A 26,774-nucleotide genomic window follows, 5' to 3' on the forward strand; every position below is an offset into this window, starting at 1 on the left:
ACTCACACCTTTGTTCCTTTCCTTTCAAAGGGTAATAGTAGCATCCATTTGGGTTGAGAAGGGGTGCTGTGCTCAGTTCCTGTTACAGTGAAAACTGATTATTATATTAATAACACATGAAGCACTTAATATTATGTTAATTAAAAAGTGTATAAAAGTCTTGGAGAAGCATGGCTCCCTGGAGATCACCCTACTTGTACACCTGCGTGGAGCAATGATGAGGAAATCTAGACAGTCTGCCCCAAGACATTGAGAAATAGGCGCTTGGCTGCTCTAGTCTGTCTCCTAGAACTCCCAGTACTCCCACCCTCAGATTTTCACATTTCCTCCTGGGCTCCCTGAGCTCCTCCAGGGGATCTACACTGACCCCTGGCCTCAGCCCTGCACTTTTGCTCACGTTCCTGCTACGCAGGAGCCGCTGTTTTCGCAATACTGAAGACAAAAGCAATGAAGGACTGAACTATTTTACTTTAAATACTCCCAATCACACAAAGTCTGTCCTCTCTGGGGAATAGTGCAGGGAGTCCCATACTAGGCCCAGGACCCTCCGGCATCCACGCAGCCCTTGTGCTGTCGCCCTTGAATCTTGGGAAAGCTAGTTAGTGTACGTGAGCTGTAGATTTCTCCCCTGTAATACAGGGCTATGTATGTTCAGCTTTCAAATTCATAACGAACTCCCCTCTGCTTCTCTTATTAGGAAAATAGCTGGTTTTCCTTAAAACCTTGTGCCCCGGGGGCACCTGTTTTAGCATCCAACTCTTGACTTCTTGACTTGGGATTTTCCCTCTGGCTCTCTCTCTGCCCCTCCCCTGCTCATGGGCTCGCTCTCTCTCTCTCTCTCTCTCTCAGAATAAATAAACTTAGAAAGAATCTTGTTCTCCAATTACTCATCAAAGATTCCACATCGAAAAACTCTATATTTAGAATATAGAATTATCTTTTAATCATAATTTTTAAAAATGTATACAGCTGGTTTATATGATTATGGTATGTATTTGTGGACACCAAGGACTACCTTGTCCTTCTTGAGACCTTAAGCTTATGAAAAGCAGGGTGAATGATTGCTTTTCTTTAAATTTCATAGGACCTGAACAAGCGTTCTACATTTTGGGGAGTCTAGATAAAGGAATGGGAAAATTAGCAAAATAGTGACTATCAAGTAGAGTTTTTAAAATTCAAAACATTTTTGGCTACCTTTTTTTTTTTTTAAATCTTGCCATAAAGCTCTTAAAGCTCTTAAAGAAGATTCAAAATTGTAGGGGTGCCTGGGTGGCTCAGTCGGTTGAGCGTGGGACTTCAGCTCAGGTCATCATCTGGCTTCTGTGAGTTCAAGCCCTGCGTCGGGCTCTGTGCTGACAGCCTGGAGCTTGGAGCCTGGAGCCTGCTTTGGATTCTGTGTCTGCCTCTCTCTGCCCCTCCCCAGCTCATTCTCTCTCTCTCTCTCTCTCTCTCTCTCTCTCTCTCTCTGTCAAAAATAAATAAATATTAAAAAAAAAGAAGATTCAAAATTGTAATTCAAAATTTGCCATGGTAAAAGGTACTAAATCCAACAGATAATCTATATATTATTACTTTTAGAATATATTTTAGAATACATTTAAAATATGTTTTAAAATATAGTCTAGCTTCAGGCTACCTGAAAAATAATCTTGTCTCTGTCACCACCCATTATGACAAATACAATTTCACTTTTAATTGTGAATTAAAATAATTCCTTTTCAGTAAAATAATTACTTCTTTAATTCTTAGATGGATAAAATTCAGGGAATACTTGATTAAAGACATTTGAAGGTGCTAAAAAAATGTAAGGATAACAATAATCACAGCAGAAGCACTTGGATGCCGGTGTTAGCAGTGTGTTTAGTCAGTATATACACATGCTACAAGTTGTCGATGTTTATAGTAACATTCAGAACAACATTACCTTTCTGAATTCCTCCTCCATAAAGAAATTGTTGTGTTATCATAAAATGAAGATGTGTTATAGTAACAAAAGTATCACAATGTAACCCTTACTCAGACAAGTGTTTAACTTGGAGTTTAACCAAATAACTCTATCCCCTAAGAGAAGGGAGATATTCAGAGAAGCAAACCAAACTGATTCTTCTACAGATTAAACCCAGAGAGGCTGCCCAAGATCCCTGGTAACTAGTGAATTTGAAGTGGGAATCTGTCTCTTAGCTTCATAATTTATATACTATATTTTCCTGCATCCTATTATTTACAGTGCTTTGCAATCCAAACTTTCTACCTGTAGATATAACTGTTCGATTCGTAAAATAATATTTTAGATCAGACAGTTCCCCATGCTCTGAGTTTCCACTAACATAACTGTTAAAAAGTAACATATTTCTCCGTTAGCATTCCCCATTGGTAGAACTCATAATACTTTCCATTTAAATACAAACCTTATAATAGCCAACATATTTATTATAGAAAAACCACTTTCTATTCCACTCTGATATTATATTTATACATTGACATTTTTTCTCTTCAGGCAAAAAGAGTTAACAATTCTGAAAGAGAGAATGCAATTTAAAGACCATTTAAAGTGATTTAACTATTTTTAATGTTCAGTTTAAAGATGAAGGAGAAAAACTCATTCCCCAAAACTAGTATTTTAATTAGGGCAAATTGAGAATTTTGTTCTAACTATTAGGAGAGAAGTTCCTCTAAATTGGCAGTAATGTTTAAAAACTTTGTTTGCAAAACACAATATGTCACTGTATAATAGTCTAGAACATGGGCTAAACTCACTAAAATGGCATGTGTCTCTCCCACCCTCCTTCTCTCTCCTCTGTGTGTGTCTCTCTCCTCTCTGTCTCTCTCCTCTCTGTCTTACTCCATCTGTCCCTTTTTAGTGGCTACTCATCAGCTGTTGGGAGCTGATCATGTACAAGGTGTGCATGAAATGATGTCCTTTGGTTTTGCAATGAAATGAATTCCCTCGGTGACTTTCAACAGTCTACTGTCGACTGGCAGCTTGCCATCTGGAAAAACTGACACTTGGCTCCCCTGGGCCCACTGAACAGCATTGCCGCAAGATAGCATTAGTAGCTGAAGAAAATGGAAATGGGAAGCAAAGACTACTTGACACAAATAAAATGGCACAGCCAGTCTGCTTTTAAAGTGGAAGGGGAAAAAAAAACAAAAACAAAAACCAGGACAATTGGCCTTTCAAAAGAGTTCTGTTTAACATCTTTTCTCAAAAAAATAAAATAAAATAAAACAATAAGACACTTTAGAATTCAAGAGTGAAACTATTTACTTTTCATTAACTTGCTTAGAGGAACAGAATAGCTTATTAATGAGGACTAATCAGAGCTGACAGTGTAGTTACAGGACAGTTCATTTTTACAATAAAAAGGCAAAAGATAAGCACTTAAATTTGGATTCATTGATTGATCAACTTTATACGGGTTTTTTTTTTTTATCTTTTATACTTCCAAACAAGTTTTACTTTTTTTTTTTATTTTGTAATGTTATTTATTTTTGAGAGAGAGTCAGCACAAGCAGGGGAGGGGCAGAGAGAGAGAGGGAGACACAGAATATGAAACAGGCTCCAGGCTCTAAGCTGTCAGCACAGAGCCCGATGTGGGGTTCAAACCCATGAACCATGAAATCATGACCTGAGCTCAAGTCAGATGTTCAACCGACTGAGCCACCCAGGCGCTCCAAGTTTTATTTTTTAATGAACTGTTTCCTCAAAGTTAAAAACATAACATTTACATATTCCTTTAAAAAATCTTTTTGAAATAGCAGTTTGCTTATGTTTAAAATATGAAACTTACCTACTATTTGCTTAAACGAACAAACAAACAAAAAACCCTATTTGACAATCAGATTAAAAGTTCTACAAAGTACTGTAATGTTTTCATCGCCTAATTAATGTCATCCAAATTTGCTTATTTCCTGGATTTGCAAAATCATTTTCATGGATAACTATTGTTTACACTGTTAAAAGCAACAAAACTATCAATTTTCCTTTGATTCACTACAAAAAAGGCAGAGATACTATAATATATGACATACTATATTAGATCTAGATATAGAGTCGGTACTTTACCTTGGGGCTCCAATGTTAAAAGCATGTTGTTGTTTTATAATTCTTTAAAGTTTACAAGCCATTTAATGATATCTGGTTCTTATTAAGGACTTGCGATATTCTAAATGCTTAAAATTGACCAAGTTAACTTCCCTCTTGATCCTATGAAATTGAAAATAGTAAGTGTGTAAGCTAAGCAAGTCTCCTAGGATACTTATAGAATAAGCAGAAACAGGGATTCAAGTCAGATAGTTTGCCCCTGACATACATGTTCTCTACCCCAGCTACCTCCTGCCTATATAAAATATATATAATTGAATGCCTGCTGTACACTTTCCCATGAACTCCTTCTCCCTGGTTATTACTAGAAGAGTAAAGAAGAAAAGATCAAATTAACAGCTATAAATACAATAGCACCCTAATCTCCAATCTTCATCTTTAAACCATTTATAATGGTAACGTTGTGTAGCAAAAGAGGAGCACTCCTTGTTCCAAAAAACATCACTGCAATTATAACTCATTAGAAAATAACATAAATAATGGGTACATTCAGAAATACAAGGAACTCTAGTATTTCTTCCTTTCTGTAGAATTCCTTCATTCTCCAACCTCTATAGGAGTTATGTGTCATATTTTAAAGAATATATATATATATAGTCTATATTATTTCCAAGTCCCACAGAGGATCTGGTGAAAATACTGTTGCTAAGTAAAGATTAACTGATGAAGTATGATATCTCTCAAGTTCAAATTCAGTGGTCTGTAGCCTTGGCTGCATTAACATGACCTAGGGAGCTTTTAGAATCCCAAGACTTGGGCCACACCCCCATTTCAATTATAAAGGAATCTTTGGGGATGGAGCATATTGTTTTTAACTTGGATTAGAACCTTCTTTTTTTTTATTTTATTTTTTATTTTTAAAAAATTTACATCCAAATTAGTTAGCATATAGTGCAACAATGATTTCCGGAGTAGATTCCTTAATGCCCCTTACCCATTTAGCCCATCCCCCCTCCACAACCCCTCCAGTAACCCTCAGTTTGTTCTCCATATTTATGAGTCCCTTCTGTTTTGTCCCCCTCCCTGTTTTTATGTTATTTTTGCTTCCCTTCCCTTATGTTCATCTGTTTTGTCTCTTAAGGTCCTCATATGAGTGAAGTCATATGATTTTTGTCTTTCTCTGACTGACTAATTTCACTTAGCATGATACCCTCCAGTTCCATCCATGTAGTTGCAAATGGCAAGATTTCATTCTTTTTGATTGCCGAGTAATATTCCATTGTATATATATACCACTTCTTTATCCATTCATCCATCGATGGACATTTGGGCTCTTTCCATACTTTGGCTATTGTCGATAGTGCTGCTATAAACATGGGGGTGCATGTGTCCCTTTGAAACAGCACACCTGTATCTCGTAGATAAATGCCTAGTAGTGCAATTGCTGGGTCCTACGGTAGTTCTATTTTCAGTTTTTTGAGGAACCTCCATACTGTTTTCCAGAGTGGCTGCACCAACTTGCATTCTCATAAGCATATATTTTTTAAACCTTCCCAGGTTGATTCCCAGTGTGCAGTCAAGATTGAGAGCAATTATCTAATTTCACTTAGTTTTGCTCACTACGTCTCCCCAGTACTATCTTAATTAGGCAATTACTTTCAGGTTCCTGTCTTCAGACAAAAGAAGCAAATAAGCAATGAGCCCCCTAGCAGGTAGTAGAGGTGTTAGTACTTGGAAAAGTAAGATGTTTGCTGAAGTCAACTGTAGCTATAAAGTGACTGGTTTAGCTGCTCAAATTAGGATTCTAGATACACTGGATTTTTTTTTTTTTTTAGCATTTTGTAAGTATCAAACGTAGCTTCATGAGAAATTTCAGATTGATTCTAAGTACTTCTTTTGTAATAGAGATATGCAATGTGGAAATGTGTGTAACCATGCATATATATGTTATATATTTTTAACATGAATTTTATATACAAGTCAGTAAGTATATTTTTAAGTGCATAATTTCAAGCTTCTAGAAAGTCAAAAAAACCACCTTTGAGCACTTTTTTGTAGCTAGGAATAATCCCTGAAACATAACCTCTTACCTTTAGATTAACTCAATTTAGAACAATTTTTTTAAGTTTATTTATTTATTTTGAGAGACAGAGAGAGTGTGTAAGTGGGGGGGTGGGGCAGAGAGAGACGGGGCAGAGGATTTGAAGCAAGCTCTGTGCTGACAGCAGCGAGCCCAATACAGGGCTTAAACTCTCAAACCATGAGATCATGACCTGAGCCGAAGTTGGATGCTTAAGTGACTGAACCACCCAGGCACCCTAGAACAATCTTTCTTTTTAAGAAAGGGCCTAAAGTTTGAGAGGAGAACACTAAGAGAGAGCAAAGGAAGAGAGAAATTTGGAATATGTTAGAATAAAACAAATATAAAACCACGTACCTGCTTCCTTACATATTTTATCATATTACCTCTGTCCTGAGATCACCATTATTGCTCATTTTCTGTTCATTTTCAGAAATGGGTCAAATAAGGAGTAGGAGTAGGAAATAGTTACTAGAACTTTGATTCAGTGACAAGTCTAAGACAAGAAATCCCTTGTTTTTAGCCTTACGAGTTGCTGTTAGGACTAGAGTAGAAGAAAGCAGGATATTAGAGGCTAGTGTATTTTTTGTCATCATGAACATTTAAATCTCAGATGGTTCCTGAGAGTTCTTCCTGTCTAGTCTAGACTCGTGGTTAAGTGGCTTTCCCCAGTTCACCTATCCTGACCTCATCTTGGTTCATTTTTGGCCTTCTGTGGGCAGTGGTCATCCGTCACCAACAGAAGGGATCCTCAAGCCTGGCTATGACACAGGCTACAAAGAGATGGGTCGTGTGGATGTGATCCAACAGACATCCATCCAGACCTGTTCCATTTATGCTCCTACTTCTGGCTCTCACAGCTTCCCCTAGTAGAGTGGTATAAATGCTCATGCCTAGAATAGAAATCACACACTTGAATATAACCAGGTTTCCTTTTCCCTGGGGATAGAATAAGCCTGAGCTTCCCCAGAGTTTTGAGTGTGCTGCTGATAGTATCTACCTTAGCTGTTGGGTGATTTCCTTTGCTGACATATATTGGCAATAAAGAGAGGAAAATAACCCAAATTAGTCAGATATACCTTTATTTAAGGCGAATAAGAGAAACAGAAAACATTTAAGCAAGGTAGGTCCTATATTTCCTCCCTGAGCAATTCATTATGAACTTTTATTCTTTTAACATAGTTTCTAGCTTCAATCGATTTTAACTCAGAAGTGTAAATTGAAAGATACAGTGTGCTACAAGACAAGTATGAATAACACTACTACTTCTTTTTTAAAACCTGCCCTTGAGGAGCTTCCAGTATAGTAATGCACAAATAATCGTATGCCATGGTATAATGGGAAATTGAAAACAGTTTAAAAGCAGTAAAATTTAAAGACAAAGACTATTAAATGAACTGTCTGCAAGCATCAGTGGATTTAAACATCATGCCTTGGCTAACCTCCTGAATTCTCAAAGGAACGCTGAGGAATGTAGGATCTAGATAGGCTCTATTTTTCTCAGGCCCCAAACTCTTCATCTAACATGAATAGAGAAAGCTTTCTCCATAAACGTTGAATGTGCTTTATAAGTTAAGTGGCAGACAATCTATGAGGTTGTCACTGGGAAGCCCAAGTTCTTTCTGTAAGCACATCATTTATTAATTTCCCACCAAGATGTCTGTCTTTCCTTCCTTATTACAAAATGATAGAGGCCAAATATTTCCTTCTTTATCAACAAATCAATAGGCATTAGTAGGATCACTGAAGGAAGAAGGCAGCTTAGTTTTTAGAGAATTTACTGAGAGAAAGCCCTAACTTCAGTAATGTTTTCAGTCACTAGCAACATTCAAGGTTTGCTTAAATTTTGGAGGTAGAGATATGTATTTTTTTGGAACTTGAATTTAGAATTAACCATGACTTACCAAAATGTACTTAAATGTCTTTTAGTTAAAGGAAGGAAAATGTGTTAGATAAAAACAAACAACAAAACAAGCCTAGCTTATATGAAGAGTCTGACTGTCAGTTCTTTAAGTCCCTGGTTAGGTATGTTGAGATTACATTCAGAAATTAATAATTTGTAAGATAAAAAAAGAAAGATTGGAGAATGATTAATACTGATGGAACAGATTCTAGTTCCAACGTGAAAGTCATCTCACCTGAAGAGAAGGTAGGCAAGTGGGAGGAGCCCAATGTAGCAGCAACTGAAAACTGTCCCTACATTAACGTTAAAGGCTCAGATAGAGAAGGATGACACAAAATATTCAATGAAGTTATCAAGGCTCCATTAATTTCTATCCTCATAAACTTATTCCCCTGGGAAATACATCTGTCTCAAATATTAATGAGGAATTCACATAGTGTACGTTTGATAAAACGGACAGACCAGGATTGCTGGTGATAGTAATGGTACAGAAAGTGCTGTTTCATCATAAGAGAATGGACGTAATAGGTCTATGTGGCCCTGAAAGGCATCTGATGATTTGGGCGAGCCTCTACTGCACTGAACCACCATGCACACTTACAGATGTGGCAAATATGGCTTGTGTGATATGCCTTATAGCATATCCTTGAATCCTTGAATCCTTGAACACAGGGTGGGTTCCGCTCCCAAATCAAAAGTGTCCTAATAGTAATGGCTCAAGCTATATGCCTCAAGTAATGTAAGTCACTTAATATTTGCAACACAAGCAGCGAGGAGCCCTCTTACTCTTCTATCATCCCTTTGCGTTACCAGCAGCCTCAGTGGGCAGGCACAGTGCCATTTCAGCTGCAATCTCATGTCTGCCCCATTCTGCATCTGACATGTCTGAACCTCTCCATAATCTCAAGTAGCCAACAGCAGGACCTGTCACACAAGCTGCGAAACTGTGTCTATTTGAGTGAGTATCACAGTGGCCCATTTTTTTGTCCAGTGACAGACTTATGATGAATGTTTCTGAAATGACATTTTAGATGACAAGGGATGAAAGTCCCCAAGTCAGAGATCATAGTTCTTGGGGTCTCCAGAGCAGCGTTGTTGTCAGTAAAACTGGCTGTGTGCAAAGATGTTGCAACGTGGACAGTCCCCAAATCAATTTATCATCACAGGCCATGAAACGCACTTGTGGCAAAATCAATACAGACTTTCAGGCTCCCTGATAAAGAATCAGAGAGAATTTTATTTACTCTTTTACTTTGCAAATGCTACCTTTAAATCCAAAGAGGAAAACTATATGTTGGACTTTCCTATAAAGTTAAACAACAATAAAAATAGTGTCCAAATTCTATCAAGGAAGTAATCGAGGATGCTTTCAGGGCCTGGAAATTCCCCATTTCAGTCTGATGTTTTGACAGAGAAATAAAGATAGGTTTACAATGATATATAAAGCAATCCTGATAGGTTAAAAATTGTACCAAAATGGAAAAGGTCTGAAAAGTAGCATTTATATAAAAATGAAAATATTTTTGTGTGTGTTATTTCACACTCATGAATTTCAAGTTTGTAACCACTGAAAAAGAGTTATTATATAAAGTCCAAGGAAAACATAGTGTGGGGAGTTCTGATTTCTGAGAGAAGCCTGTCATTATAATTGTTTGGTTAAATAATAACACAAATTAACACTATATACTTTAGTCAGCATTTACTTTTCCAGACACTGTGCTAAGAGCTGTATGTGGATTTATAAATTAATCTTTATAGTGACCAGTGAAGTAGACACTCTCAATATCTTCATTTTCCAAAAAAAAAAAAAAAAACGAAAGAAAGAAAGAAAGAAAGAAAAGAAAAAGTAATTGAAGGATAACAAAACTAAGTAACACATAGGATTTAAAGTTATAAAGTTATTAAGTGGTTGAGCTAAAGTGGGAACGCAGGAAAAGTCACTCCAAGGCAGATGCTATTAAACACTATGGAATAGTCATGAAATGCAGATGGAAAGCCTTTCTTCTCCAGGCTACTGTAAGGCTTTTACGTCTAAACTCAGTAATTTGGGGGAAATTACCTATAAAATGGACAGATCATTATCTAATGGCACTTGATATCCCTATTCAAATTACTGGTATAGAGGCACCTGGGTGGCTCAGTCAGTTGAACATCCAACTCCTATTTTGGCTCAGGTCATGATCTCGTGGTTCTTGGGTTCTTGGGATCGAGCCCCACCTCGGGCTCTGCACTGACAGCATAGAGCCTGCTTGGATTCTTTCTCTCCCTCTCTCTGTCCCTCCCCACCTTTCTCAAAATAAATGAATACACTTAAAAAAAAAAGCAAACATTGGTATATCCATAATCATATTATGTGTTAGCTTTGTGAGCTCCTTAAATTGCTCAAGTGTTAATTAAATTAATGAGAGGATTCTTTAAAGAAACAAAAATCATTTGTATCTAGGATACTCAGTATTATCAACTTAGCTAATTCTAGAAATATTCCAAACCATTCTTATCCAAGCCTTTGGATCTTGTAATACTTTCCATAATTAATTACAGTGGATATATAAGCTCAAAAAATGAAAGAAAATACCAATTTGCTTTCATTTTAACAGGCTTGGCAATCCCCTTCCACACACACACATGCACATCAAATCTAAAGTCTAGAGTTCATCTGGCAATGCTACATAACTTCCATTCCTCAAATTAATCTAATATTGATTTACTATTATATTGCTGCCCCTTTCATTTTGAAGCTTACAATGTAATTGTACTTGTTTACTAAATTAAAAACAGTTTTCACAGAGGCAGTGTTTAGAAAACAGATGGATTCATCTCATACAAAAAGCACTTCAAATTTATTCTGGCACTCTCTACAGAATGAAAGAAGAACACAACATAAAATGCATAGAATTCTATGTAAAAATAACTCAACACATTTCCCGTAAGACATCACCCTGGATTTTGTGGTCAGAGAATGTCCATAGAGCAAATCACTTTTGCCACCCTGACAAGTGTTTTAGGGATGTTAGAAGAATACTATATCAGTTTTCTAACAGGACATATTACTATATTCAGAGATATTTAAAGGTCTGGCTTTCTGGTTAATACTACTCAAAATTGTGTAGGAATTCAAGCACTGGGTGTTGTTCCATAAAAAAAAAAAATGATGTTTTAAATACAGCTTGCTGGTAACATATGGAAACAAAAGAACACTGCTAAACTGCAATCAACTTGCTATCTTTTGTTTTATAACACAAGGTTAGAGCAGAATGGAATTTAAAATCCTAAAGTCAAGAGTATATTTACTCTGAACAGGTCTGAGGAACAGAAAATTTGCAGATTTGCTGCTCTTTCAGTTCCCAGTTCTTTTAGGATGAAATTCAGCCACAGGTTTGGGGTTTCTTTTTGTTTCCATTTTTGCTTTTTCAGTAAATTTCAAAAGTACATATGCAGTATATACAGAGAATGAATGCACTGGGGTGTGCCTTCTTTCAGTGTGGACATTAACAACAAAGTTCTGAAAACTATGAAGAAAAATATCTCTTCTCTCCACATGAAAGAATCCCAACCTGTTATTGAGAGCCTAGATAACAAACACATATTTCTGCATTTTCCACTTACAGTATATATTTTTTGTATTTTAAAATGCATTGCAGAATAATTGATTAAAAGAGTACCATTATCTCCCCCTTTAATAAATGTAAGCAGATGTACACTGATGTTTACTTGCTTTTTTTTTTTTTTCCACTTAGAACTTCAGGTCAAGTGTTCTTGACAGCTAATCCAGGTCCCCCCCTGGTAAGGCAGCATGAAGACTGCCTCTGTTATTTCATTTCAGAATTTCTTCCTGCAGTGATAGGCCTGTACCAGCAGGGGATCATGTATGCAGTATCTGCCTCCTTGCATCTTCCACTGAGGATGGCTTTAACTCTCCTCAGAGAAAATTTATTTCTCTTTTCCCAGTAAGAAAACCCACTTCTCTTACCCATATTCACAGATTATTGTTAGCAGTTTAATTGGTACAATAAAATATTAACATGGTTTCAGCTTCTCCACTGCTATGATCAAAACAGAGTGGACTGGTAAGATAAGAGCATAGGATTAGCCCAAAGTTTGGCCAATGAACCAGGCAGATTGTATAGTTTAAGGATCCTTGAGAATTTATATGAAGAATGCCTGAGTGGCTCAGTTGGTTAAGCCTCTGACTTTAGCTCAGGTCATGATCTTGCAGTTCATGAGTTCGAGGCTCTGGAGCCTGCTTTGGATTCTGTGTCTCCCTCTCTTTCTGCCCTTTCCCTGCTGGCATTTTGTCTCTTTTTCTCTCAAATATAAATAAACATTAAAAAGAAAAGAATGTATATGAAATTAAATTATAACCACCAGAACAAATCACTTTAGTGGAATTAGTGAGAACTGAATTAACTTCAGATAGCTATAGATAATACGTTTCTTTTTTTCTTACTTTTTTTAATGTTTATTTGTTTTTGTGAGAGAGAGACAGAGCATGAGCAGGAGAGGGGCAGAGGAGGGAGACACAGAATCCGAAGCAGGCTCCAGGCTCTGAGCTATCAACACAGAGCCTGGTGCGGGATTTGAGCCCACGAACCGTGAGATCATGACCTGAGCTAAAGTCAGACGCTTAACCAACTAAGCTACCCAGGCACCCCTAGATAATATATTTCTACATGCAAATCCATGTATATTTATATAACATATTTCATATATAGGATAAAGCAAGCAACTTTGTATATAAAATTAGAGTGAAGTTTAGTTAATTGCAAGTTAACCAGATTCAACAGTATTATAAGGGAAAACGAAAACCAAAACAAAAAAAAAAATTAAAGCCATTATTTATTCATTTATTCGATGTATACATTTTTTGTTTTATAAAACAAATAAGAATTGAATATCTATTATGTATAGAAAGTTTATTGGCATTAGATATACAGTAGTAAATATGGTAGCTATTTTTCCTGCCCTCATTGAGTGTATAGTCTAGAAAAGAAGACAAACAATTAAATAGGATATTTCAATAGTAGATGGTAAATTTTAAGATAAAGAAGCACATGGGTTATGAAAACTCCATGCTATAGTTAGGCATATAGTTATGGCATAGTTAGGGAGAATCTAAAAGAAAGAAAAAAGAGTTATCTTAGGAAGGGAAGGGGAAAGGTATAGCCTATGAAGTAGAAAGAGCTGATTAAGACCCAGAAGCAAGAAAGAGCATGGCATATTCAAGAAACTAAAAGAAGTCAAGTGTAACTGGAAAATAGAGTGTGAAGGTGGAAATAAAAAGATACCAGGAAGAAGGAATAAGTAGAAGACCTAGAAAGAATTCATACGCAAAGTTGAACATATTTAGCCTTCAGAAAAATAACAGGAAGCTTGCTGAAATGTTTAAACATAGGTTGAAACTTTGTGGTAAGATGATCATCATGTTTTATAAAGATTATTTTAGATCTGGATATAGGCTTTATGAACCTGGGAATCCCACTTGGGAAGGGGATATGTAAACTTTGATCTGAGCATGCTAGAGAAACTTAAAGTTAAGAAAAGCATCCTATCCTTAAAATTAAAAAAAAAAAAAAAATCCTTTTACTATCTCTGGGGACTTGTCTCTGTCCCAGACTCCATGTGGGGAAAAGAAATTTCATAAAACTAAGATTATCCCAGACACAAGAGTAGGTTCCAAATTTATACAAAGGGATGGAAACCAAATTCATAAAATGATAATTTATCTTTCAGACAAGTCCCAGGTCAGTGAAAACCCTAGATTATTCATTAGAATTTTTAAAAATGCAAATTCACTCTATAACTTAAAAAAAAAAAAAAGACAACTAAAATTAGCTCAAAAGAAAGCAGCTAGAATCACACAAGCAAAAACATCCAAAGGAGTGAGAGGGAGCATGCATAATAAGGTATAGGTTCATTCTCAACAATTTCATATAAGAGTAATTCTGAAAAAGATTACAAAACGTGTATATATATATTTTTTTTATAAATTTTTTTTCAACGTTTATTTATTTTTGGGACAGAGAGAGACAGAGCATGAACGGGGGAGGGGCAGAGAGAGAGGGAGACACAGAATCTGAAACAGGCTTCAGGCTCTGAGCCATCAGCCCAGAGCCTGACGCGGGGCTCAAACTCCCGGACCGCGAGATCGTGACCTGTCTGAAGTCGGACGCTTATCCGACTGCGCCACCCAGGCGCCCCAAAAACGTGTATATTTAAAGAAACTGAAGACATGAAAGAAGGATTAAAAATGATAAAGAATTTTTTAAAGGAAAAACCAAGTATAGAAAAGAATCAAAATGAACTTGTAGAAATGAAAAATACCATTGCAATTAAACACTCAGTGGGCAAAAGTTGGAGCTGAGAAAATCATCCATAAATCAGCACAAAGAAACATAGATGAAAAATATGAAAGATTAATTAAAATGTGGAAACGAGAATGAGAAATTGCTACATAGATTAAATATGTGATCCAAGGAGAAAGAAAAGAAATAGGAAGAAGAATTATTTAATGAGAAAATTACTGAGAATTTGCCAGAAATGTTGAAAGTCATAAATACCAGAAAACCATAAGTTTCAATAAAATAAATAAACTAAGAACTAAATGCATTGTAGTGAAACTGAAAAACAGTGTAGGAAAGAAGAATATCTAAAGAACAGCAACAATAACAAAAACACAGATTACCTTCAAAGAAGCCACCATTGTATTGAGACGAGTCTTCCAGAAAATAACAATAAGGGCCAATGTAGTATTATCTTGTGATTCAGCTGTCGGTGTAGAATCAATAACCCAGATATTGTCATAAAAACCGAGGACAAGGTGTAATTTCAGGCCCAAAAAATAATAACAGCCCAGGTATTTTCCACTCATACAAAATTCAGTTTCATAACAACTAAACATATTTCTGCAAAAAAGAAAGCGAACCCCCAAATGACAGTGTTACACATAAACAATGACAAGTCAATTACGAAAATTACAAGTGAATGAAATTTATAAGTAATTGAGGATCATTAAAAACATGGATCTAAAATATCGCAAGAGAAAAAATACTTTCTAAAATGAGAGGGGTGTAGTCAGAGGTAACATGTTCTAAGGTCCGTGTGTCCTCCATAAGAAGGGTAGAAATATTGGTAAATTTTAGATTTAATTCAATTATGTGGATTGGAAAATAGACTCACTATCAAATAGAAATGGATTGTATAGCCTCATAATTAGTACAAAAGGAAAAATGAAATAAATAAAAGTTGTTAAATTTCATAGAAGAATAGAAAGACTAAGACGTAGCAAAGAAAACTCTCAATAAGTAAAAGATAGAAAATAAAATAGTAGAATTAATATGAAGTATATCAGTAAAAATAATAAATGTAAGTGAATTAAGTAAAAATGGTCCCGGGGCGCCTGGGTGGCTTAGTCGGGTAAGTGGCCAACTTCAGTTCAGGTCATGATCTCTCAGTCAGTGAGTTCAAGCCCCACGTCGGGCTCTGTGCTGACAGCTCAGAGCCTGGAGCCTCTTTCAGATTCTGTGTCTCCCTCTCTCTGACTCTCCCCTGTATGCTCTGTCTCTCTCTGTCTCAAAAATAAATAAACAAACAAACAAAAAAAATGATTGGTCCCTTAAAAGACAAGAATTCCCAAGTAGGATTTTTAAAAATCCATCATTATGCTGTTTATAAATGTCACGTTCAAACATAATGAGGCAGATATGTTGAAAGCAAATGGTGGCAAAAATGTGTCAGTCAAATATCAGTCAAAACAAAACAAAACAGACAACAACAAAAAACCTGAACAGGAAGAGTAATGAAAACAAAATAGACCTTAATTAAAAACAAACAAGGAATAACAAGAACTTATGTAATCTGGCCAAAGAAACCAAACACTAGGAGGATATTTCTGAAAATGCAGGCCTAAAAAACATAGCCCATGAAAACAAAGAGCAAAAAAGGTAAAGATACAAATGTACATGGCAACTTCATTTCTGAGGACTGTATACACTTTCCAAAAAGTCTTGCATATGTGTACAAGGAGACATGTAGAAGGTTGTTCATGTTAACAGTGTTTGCACAGAATTGGAGACAACCTAACTGTTCACAAATAGGGAAATGGATAATGGAATAATGGTATATTTGTAAAATGGAAAACTAAAAGTTGGTAAAAAATGTAAGTAACACACTAGATCTCTATATCAGTACATGTAAATCTCAATAACAATGTTGTACAAAATTATGTTCATTATGATATCTGTTTAACTTTGAAACACATACTGTGTATTGTTCATGGATACATACATAGACAAGAAAAGACCAATAGCTTCAGAATGGTTGTTACATATGAAGAAAGAATGAATTGTATTGGGGAAGAGGGACAAACCATCAAATCCTCACTGAAACTTTTCATTGCATCTCACATCTGGACAGAAAGCATGAAGCTCTTTTATGGGCCTGCAGACTCAGAAAAATCTTACCTAATCAGAGAACTAAAGTTAAAACAAAAACCAAATTTCTTTAATCTCTGCTTTTCCTGAGATTAATCCAATTAAGCCAATGATGGGGACTCTAGCAGTAGTGAGTGAAATGCCTCAAGATACATACATTATTACATCAACTTGCCTGGGGTATCAAACTGATAGCAAATTTACCCTATCAGGGACAATCCCACTTGTTTTGAAAGCACATTAACATTGAAATCCTTAGAAGTGAATTGATTACAAACCTAATCTAACATAGTTAATTTAAAGCACATTTAAAGGATAGTGAATGTGCTTTCGTTTAGTGCTTGGCTTCAGCATCCTGGCAAAAAGAGAGAGAGAGAGAGAGAGAGAGAGAGAGAGAGAGCAGAATAAAAATGATGTAATCTCTAGTTCTTAGGCAACCAGCATGTTCCAGAAGGTTTTTGCCCTTAAGCTATTCTCAGTCTATCACAGTCCACATATTCTAATCAACACAAATCCCTTGACAAATGAGGAGGAATGAGGACTGACCTACCCTTAAAGGTTTAAAGCTATTTCCTCATCTTTGAATAAAGCCTAAGGGCTAATGGTGTGGTATAAAACAAACTGGATACTTTCAAAGTTTAGTGTTTCAAAAATTTGTCCCAATTAAAAAAAATTAATTAAATGTGGCAGTACAGTGGCTGCCTACGTTTGCTCTACAAAAGCATCAACTGGCAAACATTTCAATCAGGTACATAAACAACCAGTAATTCTCATTTAACCAATACTAATGTAGAGCTTTAGTAGAAAATTTTCCAAGAGGTGGATTTTCCTGCTCACTCTAACTTTGTACTTTTAATTGGTTTTGTTTTGTTTTGTTTTGTTTTTTACTTTAGAGACCTTTTGGACCAACTGCATGTCCTTCATAATTTTGTAGAACGCGGAAGGAGGACATCTAATACAATTTTCTGTTGACATCTCTGTCCAATACTTAGAGGTAAGAAGGTAGGGGTGGGGTGAAGGGAGGCGCTATCAGTATTCTACTGGGAAAGAGATTTGGTTATGAAGGCATTTTAACATTCAAAATGTCAGTAACCACAAGCTACTGCCAAATTGATAGAGAATATCATCAACACTGTTATTACAAGAGCTTATCTTTTCACGTTCACATTATGTCAATTTTCTTTATCATCTGACCACCATATTTATCAGAGAATCATTTTATCCCGTTTGACTGTTACCCCGATGAGGCATGAACTACGTTTAACTTATTTCTTATCATATCCCCTGTCATTCCATATCTGTAGAAGTAAACCGGAGAAAAAAGGGAAGGATCAGTCAGTAAAGGAGAGGAAGAGGAAAGGTGTTGTGAAGAAACACACTTGGTTCAATGATGGGCATGTTAAATTAGAAAGGCCTTATAGATATCTAAGAAAGATGATTAGTAAGTGGTTTGCAATATATGTTAGAGCTCAGGAGAGAGCTCTATAAAATTGAGGGCCATAAGAACAGAGGTGGGAGCGGAAGCATAGAAATGAAATGGTCAGCCAAGAAAACTATGGCATGAGAAGCCACAAATACAAAGTCTAGCAAATATCACTGTTTAATAGATATTTATAGGACACGGAGAATATAAGGAATGTAGGAGAAAACTAATAAATAATTGTTCCATGGAAGACATGGGAGAAAGAATGTTGTATAATTGTCATCTTGCAGGCTACTCTAAGTTATTGGACCCAGGGCAGGAAAATATGGATGATGGTGGTAATGGTAAACAAATTGAAAATATGAATCTAAAAGGGAATTAAGGATGCCTTAAGAAAGAGTCTAAGAGTGGAGTCCCACAAAATGTTGTAGGCATAAGGCAATATGAGAGGAATGTGGAGGTCTTTCAGGCACAGTAATTCAGGCACATCATAAAGTTCGTTCTATAAATTATGAGCTTCTCGACTTTCTGGAAGTTTCACTGTATGTAACAGGCATTTTGGCACAATAGTAATATTTCTATCTTATGCTGAAGGGCAAAGAAATTTTATGTGACTAATGATAACTCACAGATAATTAATTAATGAACAAAAGAATGATTTATGAAAATGTTATCAATATTGGTTTGTTTCAGATTATTCATAAGACTATGCTATTAAATAGAAATTTAATGTATTAAATGTATGTATTTACATGTGCAGTTGTGAGAAAAATGTATATTTAATTTCTCACTACTGCTCTGTGGAGAGGTCATGTAAAATTTAAATAGCAAGTATGATTTGAAGGATTGCAGTTCTTTTCAAGATGTGTCCTCATTTTCAAGAAAATAAGTTAAAAACTACTATAAGCTTCACCTTGGTGAAGCAAATACTGAATTTAAACAGTTACAATTACTAGAAGGAACCCAACCTTTGCTGGTGTGTAGTTTACCTCATTCATATTCCTTTCCTTATTTTTCTATACATTTTTCCATAGGACCATTTTTAATTGAATAACTTTGACATGGAACATTGTACAAGTTTAAAGTGTACAGCATGCCATTCCTTCGATATATTTATATATTGTAATGATAGCTCATGTAGAGATATTTATCATATTGCATAATTATGGTACAATATTATTATTTGTATTCATTATATTGTGCATTAGATGTCTGTGGCTTATTTACTACTCATTACAGATTTGTACCCTTAAAACCATCACTCTTTTCCTCCCCTCCCAGCCCCTGGTAACAACCATTTTACTATCCTTTATAAAGGTTTAACTTTTAAGATTCCACATATAAGTGATAATTACACAGTACTTACCTTTCTCTGCTTACCTTGCTTAGCACAATGTGCTTAATTAAGGTCCATCCATGTTGTCACAAATGGAAGGTTATCTTTCCTTCTTATGGCTGAATGGAATGGAATACATTGTGTAAATGTACCACATGTTTTTTATCCATTCATCCGTTGATGGGCATTTGGGTTGTTTCCACATTTTCACTTGTGAATAACGCTGCAATAAACACGAGAGTGCATATATCTCATAAAATCCCATATTCATTTTCTTTGGGTACACCCAGGAGTGGAATTGCTGGATTGTATTCTAAATCTATTTTTAATTTTTTGAGGAAACTCCCTATTGTTTTCAATAGTGGTTGGACCAATTTACATTCCCACCAACAATGTGTAACTGTTCCTTTTCACAACATCCTCACCGACACCAACAGGTCTCTTGTCTTCTTGATGATAACCATTCTAACAGGTGTGACATGATATCTCATTGTGGTTTTGATTTGCATTTCCTTGATGATTTGTAATGTCAAGTATCTTTTAATGTGCCTATTGGACATTTTGATATCCTTTTGGAGGAATGTTTATTTAGTTCTCCATAAGTATAATTTTAAAGTCACTTTTGTGCTACAAAAAAGTTTTAAATAATGCAACATAGTGATTATACTCTGTTTTCCCTTTCTATTACTAATCATTAAAGCAATTATATTTTTCCTAATCAAAATGACACACTAAGTAATGATCTATGCTGTGCTTCACTATACTTGGATGTTTACATTTTGCATCCCCTCACTGAACCTGTACTTTCATCTTCTCACCCCCACCACACAACACTTCATTACGTCATCCAGGCACCTTTCTCTCCCATCTGAAAAACACCCTTCTTTATATCTCTATTAACCAGTTGGATCTCTGGCCACAAACCTCTCATCCCTACTGCCTTCAATTAAACCTTTTTCAAACTCTTTCTGAGCTCATCCATCATGCTCTGTTGCTGTGCTTGGATGTCTCCTGAGGATACTAATCTTTCTCATGCTATCCTCATATTTCCTTATTTTAGACCCCACATGGGACTTCTCAATTTCAAATATTACTTTCTAACAATAAAGTTACCACATTCTTCCTTTCTCTGATATTGAATCAGTCACCAGGTAATTACCTCCTCAAAAATTGTCATCAGCTTCCTTTGTCTTTTGAGCATGATGAATTTTTTTTTTTTAATTTTTTTTTCAACGTTTTTTATTTATTTTTTTGGGACAGAGAGAGACAGAGCATGAACGGGGGAGGGGCAGAGAGAGAGGGAGACACAGAATCGGAAACAGGCTCCAGGCTCTGAGCCATCAGCCCAGAGCCCGACGCGGGGCTCGAACTCCCGGACCGCGAGATCGTGACCTGGCTGAAGTCGGACGCTTAACCGACTGCGCCACCCAGGTGCCCCTTGAGCATGATGAATTTGAAGTGAAACATCCCATAAAGATTTCTAGAAGTTAGTTGGATCCATGGGTAAGGCATTCAGAAGGGAGATTTAACCTTATAATCTTAAGGCTCTCAAAAATGGGATTGCTCTTTCCTCAGTTCTCCTAACAGCAGTTATCTTTCTGACACATCAGTTCCAGTCAAACTGTGCTGTTCACTGTTTCAGAAGCATGTGTCCCCTATTCTGTCTACAATGCTTTGTTCATGCCAACCCTTACTTCTTTCCACTCCTACCTCTATTGGAGCATTCTTTATGCTTAAATGACACCCTTTGATTATCTCAATAAGTAGAGTGATTTTTCTTTCTTCAAATTTTCTCTCATTGATTGTGATGCTCTCCATAAGCAAGAAAGGAAGGAAGGAAGGAAGGAAAGAGGGAGGGAGGGAAGGAAGGAAGGAAAGAGGGAGGGAGGGAAGGAAGGAAGGAAGGAAGGAAGGAAGGAAGGAAGGAAAGAAGGAAGGAAAGAGAGAAGGAGGGACACACACACCACACAGTATGTAATGTCTTACACCATAGCTATGTGTCCACAATGTCTCTGTTGTCCTATTAGATTAAAAACTGGAAAGCAGAGACCATTTCTTTTGCACCTCTGTACCCCAAGAGGACACAGCTCTGTGATTTACCATACTAGATTCTTTCCAGTAGCTTTTTAAATCGGATTTCTATTTTTTAAATGTGTATTTATTTTTGAGAGAGAGACAGAGAGACAGATTGGGGAGGGGCAGAGAGAGAGGGAGACAGAGAATCTGAAGCAGGCTCCAGGCTCTGAGTTGACAGCACAGAGCCCAACGTGGGGTTCGAATTCACAGACTGTGAGAGCATGACCTGAGTCAAAGTTGATTTCTTAACTAACTGAGCCAACCAGGCACCTCTAAATCATATTTCTAAACATGGAAAAATTAACAGGTATAAAGGTCATAGTACTTTTTCTTCAAAATACATTTATTTTATTGATGAATCATCAATAAATGTATTTATTATGTATTCAGCATCTACTTCTAGCCAATAATGTCTTGTGTTGGAGATATAAAGTTGAAGGAGGCAATATGAAGTGGATTGTGATGGAGTGCTTTCAGAGTTCTGGGTCTTTCCAGAAGGGGTATGCATATAAATCACACTGAGAATATAGGTGACTTTCTGCGGTGCCTGGGTGGCTCAGTTGGTTAAACATCTAACTTCAGCTCAGGTTATGATCTCACAGTCTGTGAGTTCGAGCCTCGTGTCAGGCTCTGTGCTGACAGCTCAGAGCCTGGAGTCTGCTTCGGATTCTGTGTCTCCCTCTCTGTCTCTTCTCCGCTTGTGCTCTGTCTCTCTGTCTCACTCTCAAAAATAAATAAACATTAAATCTTTTTTAAAAGATTGTAGGTGACCTTCCAAAAGAGGCTGAGGCATGGAAAGCATGGTATACACTCAGAATGGGTAGCAGAATTCATATACACAGTGGAAAGTATACTGTTTGCTCATTTATTATATTTCTAATAATTTAACTCAACTAAACTGATAATATTAACTTTATATGTTTACTTCCTTAGAAGAATCTCACTATTTTTTTCTTTAAATTAACAGGAAGTCTTTCTGTTAGCTTTCATTAATGTTGGCAACTTTTTAAAACACATTTTTACTCCTCACAGTAGCTATTTCTAAAGTAAAGAAAATGCTAAGAACACTTGAGTTATATTTCTGTTAAAGTTACTCACACAAGGGCAACTAAAAATTGACATAGCCGGGGCACCTGGGTGGTTCAGTCGGTTAAGCGTCTGACTTCGGCTCAGGTCATGATCTCGCGGTCTGTGGGTTCGAGCCCCGTGTCAGGCTCTGTGCTGACAGCTCAGAGCCTGGAGCCTGTTTCAGATTCTGTGTCTCCCTCTTTCTCTGACCCTCCCCTGTTCATGCTTTCTCTCTCTGTCTGTCTCAAAAATAAATAAATGTTAAAAAAAATTAAAAAAAATAAAAATTGACATAGCCAATATAAGACTAAAATTAATGTACCAAATTTTATCCTTTATCTGCCTTTTTTATTTACTATTAATTTTTTTATGTTTTATTTATTTTTTGTTTTTGAGAGACAAAGAGTGCAAGCATGGGAGGGCCAGAGAGAGAGGAGAGAGAGAAATCCCAAGCAGTTCTCCACACTGTCAGCACAGACCTCTAGGCAGGGCTTGAACACACGACCCTTGAGATGATCCATGAGATTATGATTTGTGAGATAGTAACCTGAGCCGACTCAAGAGATAGTAACCTGAGCTGACTCAAGCTGACACTCAACCAACTGAGCCACATAGACACCCCACCTAATTGCCTTCCAAACTCAGAGCAGTAGAATGCATGCATACTTCTAAAATTGGGATTAAATAATTTTTAATATGTGTTGCAACTTTTTTGACAAACATGAAGTTTATGGTTTAGTCCAAAAAAACTTCTTAACAGAGTCCCCAAAATGGTTCTGATAAAAAAACTTGTTTATATGCTACATGAGAAAAATGTCACTTTAAAAACACTTTAGTGTTTTCTTCCATTTGTGAATCATTCTAGAATTAAATCCTGAATCTCTATGCACTTAAGTAAACATTCAGTGTTGACAACATGAAGTCCAGGTGTCATTGTCCCAAATACTGGATGAGAAAACTAAGATTCAGAAAGTTCATTGACTCCTGCAAGTTCACAAAGCTAATAAATCATTGAGCTGATACAGAAACGATGTCTTTAATTGCATATAATGTCAACTTCTGAGATCCTTGCTCTACTGTTACAAACCTTACACTAAAATACTTTCCAAAATTCCATATTGCTTTTGAAAAAAGATCAATAAGCTTCACCTAATGCAAATACACAGTTGTTCTCACTATTCAGCAAGCTCAAGCCTCTTCCAGCTGAGTTCCTTTCTGGTCACCCATTTATTCTAAGGGTCTGTATGTATAGTATGATCCACGGGATAAGGTTCAGGCTATAGAGGTAGGCTGGACAATAGAAGAGCTAACAGAACCTGTTCAAGATAATAATGTTGAACAGTTAAAGTCTTCAGGATTCTTATAGAAGTAGAAACAGAGCATTTAGCACAAAACTGTAATCAATGTAATTTTAATATGGTTAATATTCAGAGTAGCAATAAGGTTAAAGGAAAAAAAATAGGAATAAGGCCAGTGGATTTTTCTTCTGAATAATCTGTGCCTGGTAAGTAGGATGTATTTACTTAGAATGTATGTTTATATGGAAGAGTTTGAGGGATGGCTTATTTGGATTATGTATGGAAGGTTATAGATGGCCATACGATTAGTGAACTTACTTATTTATAAAACTGAAATGAATTGTCAGCTGTGTAAGCTAATCCTAGATACCCTTTGTAGGCTCTATAACCCAACAACTATTTTATTCATATAACTATCTGCTGAGCATGACTACATAAAAAGACAAATGCAAGAAACTGATAGATACAGATTTGTATTGACAAATTAATTGGGTTGTCAATTCAATGAGGAGGACCTTACAATAATAAACAGGGGAAATAAAGGTAAGCCCAAATAGCCATAAGATAGGACCATTAAAGTACACATGACTGACAAAATCTGAAATTCTTTTAATGGTTATTAGGAGAGAGCACAGGCTAGAGCAGCCCCTTTTAGCTACAAAAGATGACATTGGTTCTGGGCCTTGAGGTAGCTATGGGATGATAAGACACTGATATGTAAGATAAAAGGCAAAGAGTTGGATTTTAAAATGTGTAAACTATATAAGTGGGTGTGAACAGATGAACTTGGTTGGATTCCTAAGAATGCACTGAAAGATAAGACTGAAAATACATTGTGGGAGCTATATTTGAAGGTCCTTGAGGACCACATTAAAGCATTTGGCCTGGATTTAGTAAGCATGGGGATCGGGATTTGGGGGGGAAAGGAAAGCATGATTATAGTTAGAGTTTAAGAGTGGTTTGTCAGCAGAAATGGAAATTATATTGGAACAGAAGCAGTGCTAAAAGTAGGGAAAATATCTAGGCAGCCATTACAAAACAGAAGATAACAAGCAATAGACCAGAGCTTTACTTCTGAACTCCTGCACCTTCAGCAAATCTCTTCCTAGTAGCTCTTATTTCTAAAAAAAAAAAAAAAAAAAAAAAAAAAAAAAAAAAGTTACATCTGGATATAGCATAGCTACCATTTACCACACAGGTTTTCACTGGTAAGTGTATATAGGGATCACTGGGGGATCTTTTGAACAAGGCATGTTGAGGATCAGACCATCAGAAATTTGAATTAACATTCTAGGATAAGACTCATGAAGGTTTCAAAAACTCCCCAAGCAATTTTGATGTAGGAGGCAGTGGGGTTGGAATCTAAAAAATGCTGCTTTAAAGAGTACAGGATTAAAAAAAAAAAATTCTTCTATTGCATCCTCCCAATAGGAAGCCTGACAACCAATTGCAAAAAGTTCTCAATTATGGAACCTCTGATCTACTCTATTTATAAGGAAAGTGGAAGTTAATTATAATAGTAACAAGTTATCAGCCCAACCTTTGCTTATAATAAGCCAGTAAGAAAATATTCATAAATTGCAAAGTTTTGGCATTTTATAAAACACACTGCTCTTAAGAAAGAATCTCCTTGTTCGCAGTGGAAAAACCAATTTTTCTGTCATTTTTCTCTTTCTCTTTCTTCTCAGGAACACACAGAAAAATGTAAAGATGTATGACTTATAATGGGATAGTGTATACTTGTCACCAAAACTAATGAATGCATTTTAAATTTCATTTTAAAACAGTACTAGCAGAAAATGCCCCTGGTTCTTCACTGCATCATGACCGACCTCACATAGTTCGCCAAAAACACGTGTAGTAGACACCATCTACTCGGGCAGGATCCCCCATTCTCTCAGCTTCTGTGTGCTTTTCTTCCTTCATCCTACATCCTCAATTTTTGTTTGGAGGAATGTCCTTGAGCTATTAAAGCTGCTCTGCTCACAAGTGAGGGGAGACACAGGTACCTGGGAATTTAAGTGCATCCAGGATAGCTCTTAACCAAAGATAGCTGGTATGTAGTTACAAAGCCCAGCTCCCTCTAATGAACTTGGGACAAATTCTGAGGTCTAATCTACATTCCAGAGCTTCCCTGAAGAATCAGGCTGAGACTAGTACTTTGCCTGCAACCTCACTTTTGGCTTCTTCCCATCTTGCATCTTGCTTTCCCCAATCCCATGTGGGTTTCTCCTGGGAGTACTGCCTTAACAAATAGCTTGTTCGGGAGCCTGGGTGGCTTAGTTAGTTAAGTGTCTAACTTCAGCTCAGGTCATGATTTCACAGTTTGTGTGTTCGAGTCCCACATCAGGCTCTGTGCTGATAGCCCAGAGCCTGGAGCCTGCTTCAGATTCTGTGTCTCCCTTTCTCTCTCTGCCTGTCCCCGGCTTACACTCTGTCTCTCTGTCTCTCAAAAATAAATAAACATTAAAAAAAATAATAATAGCTTGTAACTGATGCCTTATCTAGGCCTGTGAGTCTAGGAAACCCAGGCTAAGACACAATGTTTATGATCCCTCTAGTAGAAAAACAATAAATAAAAAGACAAGTGTATCAACATTTTGGTGTTTTGCTGTAAACAAGGAAGTCTTAGTCAGAAAGTGTCTCTGATCCTATATTGAAGAGAAAAGATTTATCAGTGAAGTTAAAATAGGAAGATATGTTATTCTACCCAACCTACCCAACTCCAGAGTTGTTTTACCAGATACCAATTTTCCCTTATTTGCTTCTGCAGTTTAATAGTAAAGACAGATTTAGGGGTGCCTGGGTGGCTCAATCGGGTAAACATTCTACTCTCAGTTTCAGCTCAGGTCATAATCTCATGGTATTGTGAGTTCCAGCCCAACATCAGGCTCTGTGCTGACAGTGCAGAACCTGCTTGGGATTCTCTGTCTCCATCTCTCTCTGCCCCTCCCCCACTTGTGCTGTCTTTCTCTCTCTAAAAATATATAAATAAATTTTAAAAAAATATATTAAAGACAGATTTGGTAAAATCACATTTTGCCAAGTAAAACCAAAAATACCTTAATATCTTATTGTTTGTCAGGCTCATCATTTATCTATCCTGGAGTAATCAC

The sequence above is a fragment of the Lynx rufus genome, unplaced genomic scaffold (genome assembly GCF_022079265.1).
Source record: "Lynx rufus isolate CCGP_SWC_20201006 ecotype Redwood Valley unplaced genomic scaffold, mLynRuf1.p SCAF_22, whole genome shotgun sequence".
Lineage (NCBI taxonomy): Eukaryota > Metazoa > Chordata > Mammalia > Carnivora > Felidae > Lynx > Lynx rufus.